The sequence below is a fragment of the Lagopus leucura genome, unplaced genomic scaffold (assembly GCF_019238085.1).
Source record: "Lagopus leucura isolate 7727_CA_CO unplaced genomic scaffold, USGS_WTPT01 Super-Scaffold_100002, whole genome shotgun sequence".
NCBI classification, from domain to species: domain Eukaryota; kingdom Metazoa; phylum Chordata; class Aves; order Galliformes; family Phasianidae; genus Lagopus; species Lagopus leucura.
This window is the reverse complement of record NW_024962263.1, coordinates 67354649-67373312: the sequence shown is the minus strand read 5'-3', so window position 1 is coordinate 67373312 and position 18664 is coordinate 67354649.

Genomic DNA, 18664 nt, shown 5'->3' with positions numbered 1-18664 from the left:
TGGTTGTGTCAGTGCCCCTCTCAGCCTTTTATCATCAGCAAACTTGCTGAGGGTGTGCTCTATCCTTCCATCCAGGACGCAGATGAAGATGTTGTACAAGACCAGGCACAGCCCCAAACCCTGGGCAACACAACAGTAGTTACAGGCCTCCAGGCTCCGCGTCACTAATCACAACCCTCTGAGTTCTGCCAGCCAGCCAGTCCTCAATCTACTTCACTGCCCACTCATCTATCCCACACTTCCTAAGCTTACCTGCAAGGATATTATGAGAGACAGTGTCAAATGCCTTGCTGAAGTCAAGATACAGAATATCCACTCCCCCAACTACCGATGACTTCATAGAAGGCTACCATATTGGTCAAACATGATTTTTCCCTTGTTTCTGTTTTAAACAGAAGTCTTTCTTCTTGGTCAAAAATATAATATCACTTTCATAAGGAGTTTGCAGTCAGTATAGATATTCAACAGAAAGGGAAGTGTTTGTGTTTACTCTCGTTTGTTACTGTATTTTAGACAGGTCTATATTTTGCCTAGCGTGGTTCTTTTGCCTTTGCTCACATGGAGCATCAGACATCTTGCAATTCATTCTCTCACACTGGGCATGGAAGCTCCAAGTTTGGGGATACCCAAATCAAAAGCTTCAGTTCCAGGGTGTCCACAGGGACAAACAACTTCTTCTGCTGTTTCTCTGCAGCTGATTTTCGGCCATCCATCTCTAACAGGGCCTTGTCTCTTGCTAAGTTGTTCATTCCAAATCAGTCAAGATACAAGGCAATGCCACTGCCTGATGCAAAATATTATTCTCATTTTTATTTACATCAATACTTTGAAGAAGATAAATGCATATACATTTGCTGACCTGGTGAGACAGAAATGAATTCACCATTTGTTCACCTAAAAAACAGCCCAAAACCATGTGGCCACACAAACATACACACATCTGACAGAAATGGTTTTGGCATGTTGCACACCTAAGGCATGTCAGACTGCATTTCAGTAGCCTCTTTGGTCATCCACTGTGCTTTCTTATGTCCTATGGTTATGATTTGTCCCACATATACTGTCTCTCTCTCTCAATGAACTGGCCAGGTGCAATGGTGTTCAGATAGATGCCAAGTCAATTGTAAATAGTCGAAGGAAGGTGGCTACTGGCAATGCTCATGTATTCCAGCGTGAGAGAAATGAAAACTGATGGGAAAGCATGATCACAGTATGCAAAAAAGCTGCTGCAAAAGAAAGAGAATAATCTGTTCTCCACATCCATAGACAGGGAGAAAGGAAATGCTGGAATGAAGTCATAGCTGTGCTTTTCGTTTAGTGATGGGAAAAGCTTTTTTCCTGAGAAAGATACTGGAGTTGCAAAAAAGGCGACTGGGGAGAGTGTGAAATCCCTGCAGTAGGAGGTTGTTGAGCTCAGGTTGTAGAAACATCTGCCTGAGGGACAGAGATAGAGTAGATCTATCGTGTGACTGGGATGGACTCGATGAGAAACTCATGTTCCTGGTTCCATAAATTGGTAGCATCATCCTGTGTTGCCTTTCTCTTTCACTCTGCACAAATAAAATGCTGTTTTCAAAAGTTTCTGCTGGACAAAGACTTTTATGTGCGTATATGGCAGGTTGAGGCCTTTTGTTAGCTCCTTATTCAGCTATTTGTGTGACAGTGTTGTCATGGCTGGCTGTTCCTGGTCCAGATTTATGTGGCACGACTACATTTTTCACTCCAAAATGAGGGTGGAGGGCTTCAGCCACGTCAGAGATAAATAAAAGCACCCAGACCTCCTAGAGGCATGCTTAGAAAATTTTACTTTCTAAGAAAATCAGTATGGATAGAAGAGAAGGAAAGTCCTTCTATCTTACTCAATTTACAACATGCTCCAACAGACCCCAAATTAGCTTTAGGTCAAAAGAAAAAGCCAAGGGTAGACTAAGATTTACCTTAGTCTGCCTGCTTTTTCTCTCTACTGTGCAGTCTGATCTGGTGGGTGGCAGCCCTGCCCACAGCGGGGGGTTGGGACTGGATGATGTTTAAGGTCCCTTTCAACACAAGCCATTTTATGATTCTGTGTGAGCAAAGCAAGGTAAGAGCTGTAGACATGGTGGCAGACTGCAGTCAGAAACTTTGGAGCCAAAGCCAGGTTTCTTTGGCTTTCTGTGCATTCAAGGGCAGCGGCCTCCCAGCAGCTTGGCTTTGAGTCACTGTGGTAATTCATGGCTAAAATCATCATTCTTGGCACAAGCACCAAGGATTAAAAGAAAACAGGAAAAAATCTTCTCCGAATGACAGATTTACATTCCAGGAGGAAAAAACCCCACATAAAAATCTGATTTGAAGAACACAATTATAATATTTTATCCTTATTTCACTAACCATTTTATTGACTGAAAAAGGAGCTACCTCAAGACTACAGATCTAAAGTGCTAACAAATTAAAACCATCCCCGAAGGAGAAAGACCGCGAATCTGAAGCACGCCTCCCGAAAGAATTTCTGAAGATCTATAAATGCCATATGCAGAATAGACAGTATTTCTTTTAAGGCCCAATCATTTATTATTCTTTTTTTTTTTTCCTCCTGAGTGACTGACCAAATGCAGTCTGTAAGGGAAAGAAAGAAGACAAAGGACACCACACAAGAAAAACAAGAACGCTATACCAGCAGAAAATACCAGCCAACATGCATATGGGAACACTTATTTGATCATCTAAATATGCTTATTTTATACAGTGGATGTCCAAAAGTGATTGCATTTGCACTGATTCACTTAGTGTAAGAAGAAAAGTTGGCCCAATATCCATATTCCATAAACAGAGGTAATAAATTAAAGAAGCTGAGGCTCTTCGTGCTGTGAAAGCACATTCGTAGTGTGAGCCAGAAACAGGGTGCAGCAAAGGAGTTTTGGAGAAAAACAGAGAGAAAAAGCTGCTATTTCGTAAATATAATCACTCCTTGAAATGCAGGAAAACAGCAGTAGATGGAATCTGCAGCACTGGTGGCCTTTGCAGTATTCCCCCTCGAGTCTGTGGGTGATGGTGCCTTCCCTCCTGCTCACCCCCACCACTGGTCTGCCATGCTCAGGAGATGAAGTTACATGCTGTCACAGTGTGCCTGCAGGGACACTGTTCAAGCTGGTTGCACTTCCACCTCCTCAGTGTCTGAAAGTTACACCTCACATTACAACGCAACACATGCACTATATTATGAAATACATAAATATAATCTGACAATACATATGTGCTTTAATAGAAGACAGGATATATATGGCATGTTATCGATGGCCGTTCAACACCTGGAGACAAATACCTTAATTACGGCTCAGGGAGAGGCCAATCACACGGCACAGCAAGAGAGAAAATCAGCAGTTCTTTCAGCACTATCCTCTTTGGCACAAATTAGGTTTTTTGATAGTTTTGTACGATGATAGATGTACAGACAGACCTCCAGGAAAGCTCTCCTGAAAGGTTGCCCAGAAGCAGGGATATGAAAATATCAGTTGTACCTTAGTAATGGTGTAAATATGGCAGCTTGCTGTTCTCCCCACTCTGTGAACAGCTGAAGCAAGATTATTATGTGTTGCAACAGCATATAAGTAACTTAGAGGATTTTTCAGCCATTTGTTATGCTTTTGTGGCATAATGTAAAATGAGTGGCCAATGGGCTACCTGTGTTTATACTGATCCGTCCTCATCTTGCACATGTGTGCTGTGGAAGGCAATGGGATCTCTTTCAATCAGCCAAGTTTCTGTTTTCATGAACTGGAGACAAAATGACGCTCGCGTGTTATTTTTGGAAGAAACTTCTGATTTGACAGTGTTAGCAGAAAAGGAGTCAGAGGAATAGGTCCTGATTCAGCATGCTCTTACATGCATTGGCAGGCAGGGCTATCCTTACATTGGTGGGCCTCCAAAATGTTCCTTTAGTAGTGCTTTGAGACCCAGGGATAGCTGCAGGAGGCGAGTATGCTCCTGCAGTGAGAGGAGATGGTGTTGCACAGTTACGGTTTGGACTAACTTGTGAGTAGGTGGGACAAGGCACAGCCTTAGAAGAGAGTAAGGAGCTGCTGGAGCGGAGGAGGAGGCTCCAGAGGGTTCGCAGATGGAGCCAGGCAAAGGGACAGCTGTTAGCAGGCATGGGCACCACACACATCTCAAAATGGGGGCACAGACCTTGGGGAAGCAAATAGTTCTTGGATGACATCCACTTGAAAACTCTTCCTTGGTAGAAGGCAGAAGTTTCCACTCAGCAGACTGCTTGGGAAGACTTCTATCCTTTTTCTCTCCAGCCCTTTTTCCCTCCTCATACCAAACTCCTTGCCTCTGGTGCATGTTGCAAACCACGTGGGCTGGAGAGCTGCAGGGCAGTGGAAACTATCTGGGAATTGTGTCTGTGTGCATTGAAAGTATTTGTCACTGTTCAGGCTATAAACTTTCCAAGAAGCCTTATTTTTCCTGTTAATATGGAAACTGAAGTTGCAGAAGCTCTTCACTGAAATGATGATGTTATCTTATTTCCTGTGTAACATGGATTGACATGTACATATGCTGGTGACATGTTAGAAGAACAACTATCTGCTCTAAAACTTGTTATAGCCCACTCATAGGACACAGATCCAGAAAGAGTGAAAAAAGCTTGTTACTGTGAAAAATCAAAGTGTTCCAGGGTACATTTCCTGGAGGCAAATGACTTCCTTCATTTCAAGGCTAAGTAAAATTCCCTCTGTAAATTAGTTAGACTGATTAAGAAAAGATATTTAACTGGAGTTCACTGAAGGAAGCTTTAACATTAAAATGTATGCCTTAAAATGTGTCCTTAAAAAGAAAGCACTTTGTAAGTCATGGACAAGATACATAATAAAAATGAATAGAGAAATAATTTTTTCTATATCTCTTTTGCAAGATAAGCTATCCCATTCTTTTCTGTTCATGCTGTCATAACAGCAAATACTGAAATAAGCGTGTGTCTTTACATGCACACACCAAAATCTTTTTGTTTATATTTTCTTTCATCTGCATGATTATTTCATTTATAAAATTTTTTGTCCTATTTGAACTCATCCTATAAAGACTCAAGAATTTCAAATATTGATTGGAAACCAATTGGCCAAACCAAATTTCTGGCCATACTCCTAAAAAAAAAAATAAAATCATTTTAATAATTACAGAATATTTTGGTTCTGTCTTAAGTATTTATAATTTTTAATTCCTTTATTGTAAACTAACTTCCTTTTTAAAATGAGGGGGTCATCAGAAACCATTTTGTTTTGTAAAGATGGGATGGGACCAGTTCCTTACCGTTGCTTACATGATTTTGAGCAGTAGCTAAGCTATGAAAGAGTATTTTTCTTGTTGCACATTGTTTGCACTGAAAAAGCTGCTGGTGCCACTGATGACTTCAGACAAATCAGAGGGGAAAGGGGAAGAGGAGAGACACCAGGCAAGTGCAGGATGAGGGGAAGGAAGATACAGTCATCTTGTGATAACGGTCTACTATTGCAGGAATGTCTCTTACTAGCCCTCTGTCTTAATAGTTTACCAGACCACAAGGGTTTCATACTTGCCTTGATTGGATTTTTTACCAACATCATTTGCCTTGAGCTCGTTCAAAGGCTGTTAAAGAAGCTTGACAAACACTGCATAAAAACCCCACCCATGTGTCTAATGTTCATTTCAGAGTTTCATAACAGCATCCTGCAGAATGCAGTTACACAGACCTACCTTCTGTACTGGAAGAAGGACAATGATTTCAGATGCACGTGGTGTGATATGTTGTTTATTCTGCCATGTGGAGTCATGCACGTGAGCATATCAAGTGAAAACAAGGGATATAAAGCTTCTTCAAGTTGTGAATGAATCACACAAATGAAGACACCAATAAAACTGGGGAAAAGAAAAGGGACAGCTGTGTTTGTATGCTACCATTAACAGGTATATGAATCAAATTTGACATAACTTCAACTACGTATGTGTTGGTTTGTAATTCTGACATACTCCCCTCCCTGGTGAAGTTTCACCGTTGGAAGATTTGTGCCAGCAGGGCAGCTTCTGGAACAGATCATTCCTAGTGGTATAGAAAGGACGTTGGTGCAAATGAAAGTCTTTCTTTATTAGGAAACAAATGCAAATTAGTAGAAAGCTTTGGAAGCAGACTGTATTTTCAGTGAAATGTGAGGAAAAAGGAAATGATTACTCCTCCTTATGTTGTTTTCTTTTTTTCCCTTCTGGTAATGAAGCTTGAGGAAACAGTCTGATGGCTTTTGATTATTTTTTCTATTAAGAGATCAAATTCTGCTTTCCATCACAATACATTCAAGTATTGCAGGTATATCCGTTATATCTTCGGCAAACTGAAGCCATCACTGTCTATTTACTCCAGAGTGAGGACAGAATCTGGATACAGAGCCAAGAGATCTAATTCTGCCCTGAAGCCTAATTTGCCCTGTTTTAAAAGTGACCTAAATACAACATCAATGCCACCAGCAGAACAGCGGGTTTCAAGCAAGGCACAGACACCATTTTCTATGTGACTGCCCCTTGTCTGTGTAATGAATAGCTGCATGCACAGAATGAAAGCAGGGCTGGCAGATCCACAGTTATTTATCCTGTCCTATGTGCAGGGTTAAGAAAGACACTGGCTATTTCAGGAGATGCAGGTTCAGGAAGTAGAGTCAGTCCTCTGTTAAACAAATTAAAGCCAGAAGGTGCTCACTTCCCAGGTGAGCTGACTGCAGTAGGTGTTGCACACCACTGGCCTCCGAGCCAGTTGGGACCCAGCCATAACCAGTGACCCTTCTTGCATGTGCATGCATTTTACCACAGAGTTTCTCTATCAAAAGTGTGTGTCTGAGAAAGGCAGATGGAATTATTTTGGAATTTTGTATCCCAAGGACACCATGAAATTCATTCAACTCAGATTTTTCCTTCAGTGATCTGGCAAATGTGAGTGGTTGTTGCGAGCAGCATCCACTTGGGGGAAAGGAGAATGAAGAATAAAGAATGGGGAGTTTGCAGCTGCCAGGGGAACTTGGTGAGAATGGACTGGGCCAACCAGCTAGTGTGAAAGGAGAATGGGCACACAGTGGAAATGTGAAAACCTAGGAGATCTGATCAGTTTAACCTAAGCTTAGGTTGAGTGGGACACTGTCAGCCACTTATTCTATTCCTTTCCCCTGGATTTATGGGTTTTGAAGAGCCCAAATCTCCTTAAATATTTGAGGAGCAATTCCTCAGTACAAGGGAACATAGTGATCTCTCTTTTCTCCTTTTATGCGAACTTGAAAACAGGCTATTTGATCAATACATCCATAATCCCTCACTCTGCCATATCTAACTGCAGGTATGCCACCAGCCAAAACCAGATGAAGTATGAGTCAAACACAGTCCCAAGAATACTGGTGAAGAACTGATAACTGATATGCTCTCTCTGTGGCACAGACGAGGAATGCTTGTAGAGATATTCACCTTAACAGAGTACTTCTATCTCATCTGAAAATATCAAATTAAGGTAAGTGGTCCACTTAAGACCTCTCTTTTCTCTTTCAGGGTACTTTCTAGGTAATTAAAAGTTGACATTTCTGTGAATGATGTTGCTGTTGTTTCTCACAGATACTTGTGAAGTGTAGAAATCCAAATATGGACTTACACAATCAAGGAGTAAATGTAAAGAATTCTTCACCTCTTTCCAACTACCCCTTAGTTTTGTTTGTTTGTTTGACAGATTTCCTCAGTTCTATTTTTTAGACCTGGGAACCAAGCAGGGTGCAGAACGAGCCCTGGAGATATCAGTGTCACAGTCTGCGCTGAGGTGAGGTACCTACTGCCTGCTCCAAGCTCTGAGCATTTCTTTGGACTACAGAGAAATGAGTCTGAGCCTTGATCCTCCATCTGTGACTGGGAAACTAGAAATCTCTCTCTTTCAGGGGAGGAAGGAAGGTTGAAAGAGCTCAGGCTGACTCTTCTTCCCATGTGGCACACAGAAGTTTGCCAGCCTGTCTCTCTGTTTCTTGCTCCTTCATATAGTTAAAGTTCCAGCCTTTTTTCCCTCACATATGAGCAGGTTTAGGATCTGAGGCTGCCCTAAATTTAAACCTCCAAAAATATACAAGATGACTACACATGCAGCCCTAATGTTTGCTGGAGGAACTGTAAGTGAAACGTTATTTCTCTTTCAGATAAACTAGTAAAGATCCACAAACACTGGGGACTGCAAAGAAAGCAGAGTAGGAATCAAACAGCAAGTGAAAAACTTCAAACCAAAAGTACAGAGCACTGTCAGGGAGGGAGGTTCTTGAGTGATTAGAACCAGAGAAAAACAGGTCTGGAAGGGACTTCAGGAGGTCATGTAGTCACTTCCCTGGCCCCCAGCCAGTTTGGTTATATGTGTGTTGTTCCTGACAGATGTTAGTGTAAATTGTCGAGATCGCCAATGATGGAGACTCCATGACTTCCCCAGGCAATCTATTCTAGTGCTTCCCTAATTGTACCATTAGAAAGTTTTCCCTAATGCCTCAGAAAATTCTTATGCACTTCCTCTGCAGCAGTTGAACTCCACCACTTCTTGACCCCACTTCTTATCCCCTGTAGATGCAGAGGGCAGGTTATGCCTTTCCTCTTCACAGCAGCCTTTATGTACGAAAGCACTTTTGCCACCCCATCCCCCAGTCTTTTTTTTATACCACACGAAGCTAATTCCTTCACTGTTTCCTCCAAGGTCATGTTTTTTTAGACATCTTGTTTCTTTCCTTTGGACATTCTCAAATTTGCTCACATACGTCTGTAATTAAAACTCTATCTATGCTGAGGGAAAAAAAAAAAAAGTATTTCTGCAAGTAACTCTCTGTGACACTACATTCTATATACTACAGCACAATGTTAGCCTTTTCCATGACACAGCTTTGCAACTTAATTTTGTTCTTGCCAACTTCAGATTTGTGATCAATCCTGTCAAAGTGTAGCACCTTGCATTTTCACCGTGGAAATTTGTCTTATGTATTTTCCAGGCCATTTCACTCATTTGCCAAGGGCATTTTGAATTCTAATGCTATCCTGCAAGTACTTGCAGTTCCTCCCAGCAGTATCATCTGCTAATTCATCTAGCACATCTTTTTTTCCCATCATCCAGATAGTGATAGCACTGGGCAAAGCTGACTCTGGAACTCTGCATCATCCCATTCAAGGCATCCATTCAATTTGAGAGCAAACCTTCGCCAACTGCTCGGTAGGTACATTTTGCTAACAGTCTATAGACTATAATTCTTGCTTACAGTACTATGTGCCATGCTCAGCTGTCAAAATCTGGCTAAGGTAAAGACAGCTGCTACCCACTGCTTCTCTCCTTATTTCAAATGGTTTTAGTTGGTAGATCCAAGTTGGAAGCTAACCTTTTCACCTCCTAGTTCCTCCCAAGAAGTTTTTTTGCTTCCCAAGCCGGAATTTAAGCTGCTGCTGCCCTCTGCCTCTGATTTCTCTCTTTTTTATTACCTGTTCATTTCCACTGACCTTTCAAAGCTCCTGAAGCTCTCTGCCAGGCCCCAGCAAGAAGTGCTGACAATTCAGAGACTGCCTCGGCTGGCTACCCTCAGGTCAGACCAGGAAGATGAGCCATTGCAAGCCGCAGCTTATCTTGTTCTTCTCTGGCTTGCTCTTTCCCTATTGCAGTGTTTTGTCCTTGGAATTAATGAAGTTAACCACCTGATCACTGCTATACATACAATAGATGAAAAAAAAACCAACCACAACAGAAAACCTTTAAAAATTTTGACCTTCATCCACAATATTTCCCTCTCTACTGGTCTTCCCCTTACTAGAAATGTATTATTTGTAGAATGTTTTCTTCTTGTCCTTGATGTCTGTTATTGCATCCTTGAGTTACTTTTTCATATCTGCCTTTAGTAATCTCTCTTACTGTTTACTTATGTCCTCCTGTGTGTGAGGTGAATGAAGAGCCCATGGTTTAGCTGAATTTGTATCCTTCTATAGTTGATTTCTTCCACTGACACTTTCAAGAACTGACAGGTTCATCTTCTTCCTAAAGTGTCTTCCACCAGACTTTACCTATTAATTGTTTGCAGCAGCTACTTAAGCTTGCTGTCTTGCATTTCATTTTTTTAATACTCTTTAGGAAGATCATAAACTTTGTCATTTCATGTTCTCTTGAATGCAAATTGCTTTTTACCTTTCTACATTCATCTTCTCTTTCTTTATTGGTTAGGATCAAAACTAGAAAAAGATTTTACTGTTTCATCTTCCTTATCAAAAATTGTCTTCCAAGAAGTGGCTGAACAGTCTGGTTTTTACTGTACTGTTTCCATTTTATACAGTTAAAATCTCTACTATTCCCAAATCTTGGGATAATGAAAGTTTACCGGAGTGTTTTGTTAATCTGATCTGCTCTAGAGACCTCTCCAGCCACTGCAAGATGACAAAACTTCTCCTATCCTACTTTAATGATTTTTTTAAAAAAACTTCCAGAGTCCTATCTCCTTCTATCTCACAGTGAATTTAGAGTCAAGGATATATAAGGCAGTAGCTTTTCCCTTCTCACATGCCCTAGTTTTACAGAATGATTTGTAAATTATATTAATATCCCAGTCATTCCAGATATTCAGCCCAATATTTGTTGTAGTAAGTGTACGATTCTCTTGATAACATCTTAAAATTTCTAATTCAGACAGAAAATAAAATGCTGTACTTGGCTAAGTGAAACAGAATCATAGAGACTCATAGAATCATTAAGATTAGAAAAGACCACTAAGATCATCTAGTCCAACCATCCATCCATCCGTACCATCTCCACTAAACCATGTACCTCTCTGCCACATCTACCCTTTTCTTGGACACCTCTAGGGATGGTGACTACCAACCTCTGTGAGCAACCTGTTCCAGTGCCTCATGAGTCTTTCTGAGAAGATTTTTTTCCATCAGATATCCAGAAAAAGAAGATTTACGTTGCAAATTCAACATTTAAACAGTAAACTAAGACTGCAGTCAGTTTGTTCCTTAGTACTGCACTGTATAGAGAATTTAAGGTCAGACTCTGAAACTTTCCTTCCAGCATGATCTTTGCATCCAGGCACAAGACCCACAGATGTCCAGGACAAAGACAGTGAGATGCTTACATGAAGTAAGCATAGTAGTTATCCCCAGAGAGTGGATACAAAATCCTATGATATAAAGAATGCTGGGGATTCACAGACACAGCTTGCCAAGAGCACAATACCTAAACCAGATCCTTCATGTGGAGAACAGGGATGGGGACACCCACTGCCAGTAGCTGCTGGAGGGGAGGGTATGAATCACTGCTTTAAATGCAGATCTGTGTCCCCATTGTGTGGCCAGTGACCTGGATGCCCCAAAGCATGGAGATAGAGACATCATGTGCCTTGTTGGTGGAGGGCAGTAGCTGTACAGAGGATCCAGACATCAATATATTGCCTCAAAATGCCCCCAAAAAGCAATTGGAGCTCACATCTGCCTTCCTGAGCAGCCCAGCAGGGAGAGTCCAGACTCAGCTCGACTGATTTTCTTGTTACTCACCATACTTTCTCCCATGAAGTAAAATAAAACAATCTGCTATTGTGGCATTTCCAAGCTGCAGTCTCAAGGCTGTATTATTACGTGTACCATTAGCTCTAATAATGCATGCATTGTTTAGGGTGCAAACCAAGAGCTAAGCTGCCACCATCCATTACAGTGGGTAGTGCTTTCTGACTTAAGTGGCTCTGTTGTTTGCCTGAGGAATAAAGGCTTGCAGAAATTTGTACCTAATGCTCGTATTTGTCAAAGCAAGGAGCTGCTCAGTCCAGTGCAGATTCTGTAGATGAGGCCTTGGGAAGTGTGACAGAAGCCATCTCCTTCTGACAACAGTGTCCTGCTGGTCAGTGAGAGTGACGCAGGAGTGTCAAAGACAAGCACTATTTAGTTTCTCAGAAAGACATGCAGTGCAGCTGCCTGCATAGCAAGGAGAGGTCTGGCTGAGTCAGTGAGGCTGGGTGAAACATCTGGTTTCTGTTTCCCAGGCTTTTGACAGCAAAACAGAGTTATTCTGGGGGCTTTACAAGACTTGCAGTCATTTTAAACAATGTTTTTGCCAAGTTTTCCACTTTTTGCTAAATAAGATTGCTCTTGGTATCAAAATATGACTTTACTTCAGAAGAAAAGACATAAATGTCTGCCATTACCTACATTTCCTTCCCCCACCATTTTTTCCCCCATTTTCTTAACACAGCTTTTTAATATCCATTCCAGAACTTTGTGAACATTTTTGGTGGTGATACAAGGAGAAAGATTTCTTTCATGAACAAATGAATGGTTTCTCTTAGAAGCGAATTACATATGCTGCCTTATTTTTACCCTCCCCCTCTAACTCTTGGTTTCCAGATGTAGCAAAAGCTGGTTTGAACAGGAGAACATATGTTTTCAGCATGAATTCTGTTGGCAGAGCCCTGCTGCACAGTATTTCAGAGCTGCTGCAAGCCATCCCTGACCAGCATACATGTATAATGTGCTCTAGAGATTATCCTGCTCCAATTTTATCCTTCTTCCCCTCCCTTCAGCAAGTTTCACTTTAACACAACAGTCCAGACTTTGTGCTCTGTTCCGCTGCTGAACACCTGAGTGCTCCCGTCAATAAAAATGTTACAAACTGAGCTCTCCCAGATGCAGAGGAAAGACAACCAACTTTAATCTGTGCCTCCAGTATCCATCCGATTTCTTTGATCTGTATCTGAGGCATGTGGCTATTCCTATTTGTTAATTAAAATTTGTGTATATATATGTGTGTATATATATGTGTGTATATATGTGTAACATATATATATATGTTGTCCCATGCTCTACATTTACCTTGGAAAAGTCATAACAAAGGAACTGTCTTACATTTGCCCCTCAGTGTTTATAAGTATCTTCCTCTCTGTGTATTAAAAATTAATAGGATCCTTTATATTTATCTGCTGATAACTGACTCCAGCTAATTTTGGACCAGCTTCTGGCTCACTTGCTCATTTCAAAGAGTCTCTTGCTCTGGGAGGAGTAGATTTATTTTGGTGCTAAGTACAATTCTGCTAGAGTAAGTGTGCCAGAATCTAGTCCTATAGAAGCATCACAGGGAAACTGTACTATAAACGTCTTATCTTAGCAAGCAATATATCAGAATGATAATGTTTCCATTAAATATATTTTCAATGACAGAAGGTTATAATCACACTTTGTTCAGTCATAGATGCTTGGCTGAGTCATCTGCTAACTTGCTGCTTGCCTTACTCCTGTCATATATTATCCATGAATGAACACAGCAATTTCCATCCCTATTATTCTTTGGGTTCAATCATTTAGTGCACTCTGCAAGGCAGCTATGAGGCCATCTTTCCATCATAACCTCTATTACTTCAGCTGCTAGTGAATTATCAAACCAGCAATCCATAAAGCCCTTAGAGCTCATATTAATTATCAGAAACTGATGAGATATAAGCACTTTAATTGATTCTTTTCATATGCATGCTTCTAAATACAAAAAATAACCCCAAGATGGGAACTTTTTAGAGGTTTGCTGTTACACAGATTATGCTGGCTTGCAAAACACAAGGTGTTGGGTTAACAAGTATTATTTCATTTAGCTTAATTTGTCACATAATTTAAATAACAGCAGACTCTGAATATGCAGCTTAGGTAACACTGTTAGATTAATTCCCCAACAGCATTTTGTGTGTCTTGCATAATAGATCTGGGGAAACACCACGCTGCTGTTTTAAAATTGAGGAGTGAAAGAAACTTTTGTGAGGGGTGCAGGTTATAAAAAAACAGGAAGGAATGATGTGGTGGATGGAGAAGTAATGGCAAGTGGCAGACTTGGAATGACATAAACTGTTACATTCTCCGATACGAGATGTGAGCACATGGACATTTTAATGTAGTAAAAAACCAAGACAGAGGAACTTGACAGACCTTCAGAAAACTGTTCTGGAATTAGTGCTTCTTTTAAACTCAACTGGCGATTTACAAACAAGACATGCAGCTTAGTTCCTCTAATTCCTCTGGACACAAACAGCATGCGAATGTTTGTGGATGACCCCCAGACAGTTTCTGCCAGCAAAGGGCAGCCATTGTTTGGGGAGGAGGGGAGGTAAGCAGGTGAAACAGGACATGCACAGAACTTTGGAGGCCCCAGATTTAAAGCTGGGATCCAGAAACCATTTTCTGGACCACTGGATGATCTGATAGGCACAGATATTCTGTGCCCACACATACCATGAGTCTTGAGAGAGCCAGTACCCGAGGGAGCTGGCTGAGGAAACTCCGTATTCAACACCAAGAAAGGCATGTACAGAACCTGCAACAGCTACAGAGAGACCAAACTTTGAAGACTGAAAATCATTTCTAGCAAAAGTTAATCATGCTAAAATACACCAGCTGCTATACTTGCTTCTTGTGCACAACAGGCTTCCAGATAAACTACATTCTGCTGCTGGTTGAGGCTGCCTCCAGGCCCCTAGGGCCTTGGCAGGCTGTGGAAGGCACAGGGAGAGCATGCGACTCGCAGCCTGGTTCCCCACACCAAACTGCATGGGCTTTGGGAACTGGAAACCTGCTTTTAAGGCTCAAACTCTCACATAAACTAGAAAAAAATAACAATCCAAGGAGACCTTGCAGCAGCTGAGTTATTGTATGTGATTTTTTTTTCTTTTCTTTTTTTTTTTTTTTGGTTATTCTGAAAAGAGAGAAAATGAGGCTTTGCTGCCCAAAGGCCATATGGAAACTTTCCCTCTGAGGCTTCTGCTCACATTAAAGTAGCCCTGGGGAAGGCCTGGGACTGAAGCCTAAAGGGCAGATTTGGAACCTTGTAGATGGGAGAGAACTGGAAGATTATTCTTGGCAAAATAACCCCACAATTTCACTTTTATACCTCCTCCCTTCTTTCCCTATTTCCCTGAACAGAGGATGGTCTATTGGAGTAAGAAAAACAGGCAGCTGTAATTAAGTCCACAGAGAGAAAAAATATGAGTAGTATTGGATCCACATCCTCAGTGAGTGGTTACCCGTGTACGGCTGAGCCAGTCCTTTGGTGTAGGACTTGAACTTACATCCAATAACTAAGAGAGATACCCAAGCTATTAATGTCAGTAGGTGCCATCCATTGTTTCAGAGACAAGAAAAATATACAAGGATCTGAGAGTTCACAGAATGAATTAAAATGTGAACAAAAGATCTTTTGTTTTTTGGTCTCTGAAATGCCAGGACTTGTCCTGGTGCATCACAAAAATCATATCATAGAAGCCAACAGAGTGGCTTCTGCAAGCAGGCATGGAATCAGAAGCAAGAATTAGCTCCAAAATAATTAATATTTCAGAATCTGATATCTGCTCAGAACTTCATTTTAAAATATTCTCAACTTTATTCTAAGCAGCACTAGAACCCAAGGGAAAGGCATGAAGCTCCAGCAGGGGAGGGCCATGTGGGGATTAGAAAAAGATGGTTCACCTGAGGGTGATGGGCATGGAGCAGGCTGTTTTATTCTTATAATGACCTATTCTAATTACTTTTTAGCTCGATGCACTGGAAGACATTTGTGAAGTGGAATTTTAAATATTAATACAAGAGTGTTTAACATGTGTCCATTAAAGCTAGTAAAGTTGTGTTTGATTAACGGGTCTTTCATAAATGCACTGACACAAACTGTTTTGGTTTTTTTTTTTTTTAATTAATTCAGCCTGCAAATGAACATCATCCATTTTGCTATCATATTTTATCAGTCTGTAAAGTGCATTCTCACTTCAATTTTCAGCCCTGAATGCAGAACACTTTGTGAAAAATGACAGAATTTTAATGAGAAAGTGAACAACATGCCATCAACACCCTTTCGCCAGTAAAAATGGAAAAACATCAAGCTTTAAATCATGTTCCCTCCACACCTTTGGACATCTGCGATTCTGTCTGAGTCCTCAAAATCTGCTATATCTATCACCAGGTGCAACCTTTAAATGCTGAGGAGCTTTCTGCTTCATTGGTTGGCATGGCAACAGTTGTCAAATCATCCCTTGATAATGCTCTTTAATTGATTGTATAAATTATTTCTGAGATATGTGATTGCAAAACTATGTACTGAAGCTCTTAAGTGAACTGATCAGAGTATATACGTTTAAAAATGCACCGCATTTACTGACCTCAGCCAACAATCTGACCCTCTTACAAGCCTGATATTCTTCAGATGAAGCATAAACATCAAGCATTGAGAAAGAGTTCAAAATGATGGCAAAGGTATATTCTGCTCCAAGTGAATGTTAACAGTTATACCAGGAAAGGTCACTCGTAAAAACATCAACAGCAGTAAAGCTGTTGTTAATATGTTTGCTTCTGAGCAGAGATCTAAATGGTCAGGGAATGCAGAGATACTTTTCTATCCATTATGCTCTAAGTCATTTTAGATCATCAGTGAGCGTAACTTCTGGGGGTACTATAACTATGATCAAGAAAGGACATTTTCAGTGGAAATGCCTGTATTTGAGTTGGTTGTCTAGACTTACTTTTGTGGTCAATAGAGAGAAACATGAACTTCTGAGATGAATATTCTTCCATCTTAAAGTAAATCTATAAAGAAAATCAGATTTGCTAAGCTTGAAAGTGCTGCTTTCCCTCCATTATTTTCCATAAACAGCTCCTAGTGTGACTAGCTCATGGAGATACCTACACTGCAGATTTGGGAACTTAGATGAGATTAATTTTTATTTTTTGCATTCTGTTTTTTCAACGTTAGACTAACACTTGTTCCATGATTTATGTGTAACTGATAAACTCTTTTAAGCCCATGCTTACAGGTATCTCTTTCATCAAACTTTGTTTCCATTACAATAAAACATCTGAATATTGAGATAAATTTCCCATCTGAATAAAATTAAAGAGGTGCCTGGACCAAGAAGCATTCACATAACAAAGATGAACATTTAGTATCCCCAACAGTTGCATAGAATTCTGAAGTATCCATCTGGTTCTGTCTGTAAATGTCAAAAATGGTAACCATTAATAGATTGGTTGGTATTAGTGAACTGCAACTGGGCCTTAACACGTTGAACAGGCTTTAAATCCCAGCTACTATTTCAACATATGGATGAGCACAGATAATCACTTAAGTTAAAATTTTTATAAGGTATGCAGAAGAAGAAGGACTTAACTCTGAAGCACAGGTATTATTTCCTTGACCCTCCATCAGAAAGTTGGCCTCATTCTAATGGACAGAATGAAGCAGGAAGGATGTCTGCTGGTTATAAAGCAGATGTGAAAAACATCTCTAACAAAGAATTTGAATGTCTTGATTTTAGACCATTTTTTGAGGCAGCACAAAATCCCACATCCACTGATGCAGAAAAGACCGTAAGGAAGAGAGGTCTTTGTGAAGATAAATAGCCATGTCTCTGTTGTACTTTTATCTTTCCAAAATATATGTCATAAGAGAGCTCAGCGTCTCACAGAATCACAGTGGAACTGGGCTTTCTCCATACCAACAAGCTAGTATTTGTGTTCATCATACCTATGTTTTATGCTTAACACAAAGAACTGTGAATCTGCGTGAACAGATATGTATATATTTCTCCTAATGTCAATAATTGGAAAACAACAGAGAAACAGTTCATTAGAACTATTTCTGATAGATATGGTATTTGAAAGCATGCAAGATTTTCTGTTCTAAATGGGTGCAACCACAGCCATCTAGTATCCCCAACACATTCCATTGATTCACTGATGCTGTTACACTGAATTTTATGCATCCTCTTCACTAGAGGGATATTTCTGACTTTGAAGGCAAAAAGAGGAGTCACTGCTGTACTTGTTTCTTTTCACACAGATCAGCAGGAAGATAGAAGAGATATGAACATTCAAACAGCAGGAGTTATAAAACATGAGGGAAGGAACAGCTTTCTTCAAGCAGGATGTTGGATAAAGCGACAGGTATTCTTCCACCTATCTCAGCTTTCTCAGTCACCTGGATCCAGAGCCAGCAAGCTCAGCTGGGGTCAGAATATCTCTTGTCTCACACAGACCTATGGGCAAGGAGCTTTGAACAACATTCCCACTGCAGCCACATGAAGAGCTGAGAAGCAGCACCACCCTGTGCTCCTCACACAGCATGATGCCACACTTACTAGCTGACAGCTATGTTGGATTTATCAGTTCTATGCCACAGCTGGTTTGGTGCCTGCTACATAGGCACTTTCCAAGAAGCAAAGAGGAAATTAGCTACGTAGTAACTGATACATTGCTCTCATTTCCAAAATTATAAGATTTTTTAGCACAAAAAGATTAGTAATGAAATAATAGAATAATAACAAAAGAAAAGATAAGAAGTAGCATCTATCTTTGCATATCCAGATGACCTACCTTCATGATTATGGTCTGGATGAAGAGAAATGGGTAAATGACCCTCACTTTTGCATATGGTATGTTCAGTTGCTACGGTGTCTATGACTGGTTCAAAAGGGATTTACCCTCTTTAAGCTCAGATTTAAGATTTTTAGGAGCTGGGTTACGTTGCTTGTCTTTGCTGCTTTTTTTGTTGTTATTTGTTTTAATTTGAGCTTCATTTCCTAGCTACTGACAGGAATATTCTAAATTTAACAAAACTCACATAGGTCTTGGAGAATATATCCTATGAAAAGCGACTGAAGGAACTAGGGAACTGTCT